Source organism: Scatophagus argus, chromosome 22, assembly GCF_020382885.2.
Source record: "Scatophagus argus isolate fScaArg1 chromosome 22, fScaArg1.pri, whole genome shotgun sequence".
NCBI classification, from domain to species: domain Eukaryota; kingdom Metazoa; phylum Chordata; class Actinopteri; family Scatophagidae; genus Scatophagus; species Scatophagus argus.
The window spans coordinates 12,978,608-12,981,525 of NC_058514.1; the positions used below are offsets into that span (position 1 = coordinate 12,978,608).

General features: G+C 42.4%; 2 non-coding genes across 2 annotated transcripts; one reads left to right on the forward strand and one right to left on the reverse strand.

Moving 5' to 3' along the window:
- Window positions 1-82, forward strand: trnas-gcu. Its single transcript has one exon. It is a non-coding gene; the product is annotated as a tRNA-Ser (tRNA).
- Window positions 83-876: 794 nt separating this feature from the next.
- On the reverse strand, window positions 877-949 carry trnak-cuu. Its single transcript has one exon. It is a non-coding gene; the product is annotated as a tRNA-Lys (tRNA).
- Window positions 950-2,918: the final 1,969 nt, after the last annotated feature.

The following is a 2,918-nucleotide window of genomic DNA, read 5'->3' on the forward strand; positions in this document are numbered from 1 at the left end:
GACGAGGTGGCCGAGTGGTTAAGGCGATGGACTGCTAATCCATTGTGCTCTGCACGCGTGGGTTCGAATCCCATCCTTGTCGCATTCGAGTTATTAATATTATATAAATTCGTTAAGTTTGGGGGCAGCCGTGGCCTAGAGGTTGGAGAAGCGGCTTGTGATCGGAGGGTCACCGGGTCGATTCCCCCACCGGACAGGCAGGAAAAATTTGGGTGTGGTGGAGTGATTAATGCCCCCCCCCCCTCCATTAGCTGGCTGATGTGCCCTTGAGCAAGGCACTTAACCCCCCAATATGCTCCCCGGGCGCTTGATGCAGCCCACTGCTCCTGTGTGTGTGTTTCACTGCACGTAATTTGCCGGGTGTTGCATGTGTGTGTTCAACTAAGGATGGGTCAAATGCACAAGACGAATTCAGTGTGTGTATCTAAAAATATATATACTGTCAATAAAGCTGATTCTTCTTCTTCTTCTTGCTGAAATAGCCCTGACATATATTATTCATAGATAAAATTGTTGATAGTCCTTCTTTTAGTCCAAAGGAGCCACCGCACACTTTCACCAGTGAACATCAAGTTTTAGTGTCACTTTGGTTTCTTTCAATCACCCTCCAAGTTGAAAACTTTTGAAATGTTTTTGTACTTTAAAATGTTCCAAGATAAATTCAAAAGCAATAGCAGGAACTGGTTGGACAGGATATACCAATAGATTCATTACACACTGATTCTTTGTCACACTTCATCCTGTAGACTGTAGCCAAACAGTCTACAGTATCCACAAATATCACAAGTCATTGACAGAGTTGACCTGTGTGGTGTGGTTCAATATATCACATCCAAGGGAAGGTGATGTGTTTAACACCCAAAGAAAAACACCAACCGCCCAACGTGGGGCTCGAACCCACGACCCTGAGATTAAGAGTCTCATGCTCTACCGACTGAGCTAGCCGGGCTACTTCAGCTGCTTTCCGGACTGTATTCTCATTGATTTTTGTCAGTCTCAAGAAATATGTACATTTGGTATTTTTTAATAATCTAATAGGGTCATGTGTATTTTCATACATAAGTGAGTTTTCTTTAAGGGCTTCCAGTAACAAGCTTTCCAGTTCTAAATAAAGTGGTCCCTGGTGCTACATAGTGCCACCTTCCAGTTGGTACTTTCACAGAACTGTAGCTTGTGAGAGTTCACATGAACTTCACTGTTTGAAAGTCTAAACAATAAGCTCTCAAGTCATAGATAAAAACGTGAGAGCTCATATTATGGAAGTATGTCACTCCTACAATCCAAACAGAAACTTGAGAAAAACTCGCAGTGCTGAGGTAGAGGTGTGGCTCACAGGGAGTCTAGTTGAGAGCAATGGGAGGGAGCACAAAGGGTGAATATTATCCATGAGAAAATATAACAAAACGAGAATCCAAGCATTGCTATTGTTTTTTGAAGATTGCCTTACTTTTTCACACATTTTTCCACACTCCATATGAGCCTATTGTGAAATACTATGGATAATATTAAAACTGCTAAACAGAGCTCACTGAATGATATGATAGTATCACCTTTGATGTAGAAAAATAAATATTTCCCTAAGGGGATCAAAGAAGTACTTTATTTCTTGTTCATTTTTTTGGAACATTTGTTGTATTTACTTACAGCTGAGTATTTCCATAATTTTCACTATCCAAACAATCATTCAGAAGCTTATTGGTTGCTTTTTGCCACAGCTCCATAATCCCATTTAATACAGTCTGGTTCCCTCTGCAAGCAGTCTGATTCCTGTGGGATCATAAGTTTGAAACACTGTGATAGTGAGGAAGTTGAGATGTTACAATACTCTGCATGGAATGAGGCATAACACAGTCAGTCACTGCAGTGGATCTGGTCAGGGGTAGTGATTTCATTCAGTTTAATCCAAATTAAAGTGTACCACGAGGCATTTCTGAACATGTACAGACATAAAACACAACAGGTTATCAACTCATGTGAAGATGCTTATTCATAAAATGATGATGCTGATGAATGCTGTTAGATAAGGCAGAGCAGAGAAGTCATGCATGTATCGGCTGATCAGCTGGTACAGTGTGAACATTATAAACTGACACCGTCGCTGCTCACATTGCTGACCATGCTGACACAGATACCCTGAGCTCCCCCCTGTGTTTCCCAGTGCTCCTCTGTCTCTATCTGTGGGTGTGGTCTCCTTGTTTCACTCTGCTTCTTCCCAGCAGCTGTCTTTATTGCACACCTGTACTGCATCGACCCTGTTAGCTCCGTTCTAATCCCAATGCTTTCCTCAGCCTTCAGTTATCACCTCCTCTTGTTTCCTCACCTTATTCCTCTCACCTGCACCTCATTTCCTCATTAGCTTAGTTTTTATTTTAGTCCAGTTTGAGGTCAGTTCTTTGTTTTGCCCCTTGCTCTGTTTCAGTCCTGCTGTGCTTTTTCTTCTAAATATATATAAGTCAACTATTTTTCATGTCTCCCATCTGCTGCATCTGGGTCCAAATGTTCCACCCAGCTTATGGCAGGGGTACTAGTTCTCTCACTCTTTTCCAGTGTGTCTTAATGGTAAATGGTAAATTCTATTCCAAGTGTTGTCTGACAAACTCCCAGCAAACCCAGTAAATAAACCATATCCTTAATTTTAACTCTCTCCCGCTGCAGTGAACTCCTACATGTGAAGAGCTCTGACTTTTAGTTTGCCTTCATGTACTATGGATTTAGAAATAATGTGTTTAAAAATATCCCTATCCCAGCTGACTACGGGCGAGAGGTGGGGTACACCCCGGACTGGTTGCCAGTCAACCAGACAACCACACACTCACACCTAGGGGCAATGCAGAGTAGCCAGTTAACCTAATGTGCATGTCTTGGGGATTGTGGGAGGAAGCTGGAGTACCCTGAGAAAACCCACACAGGCACAGTGA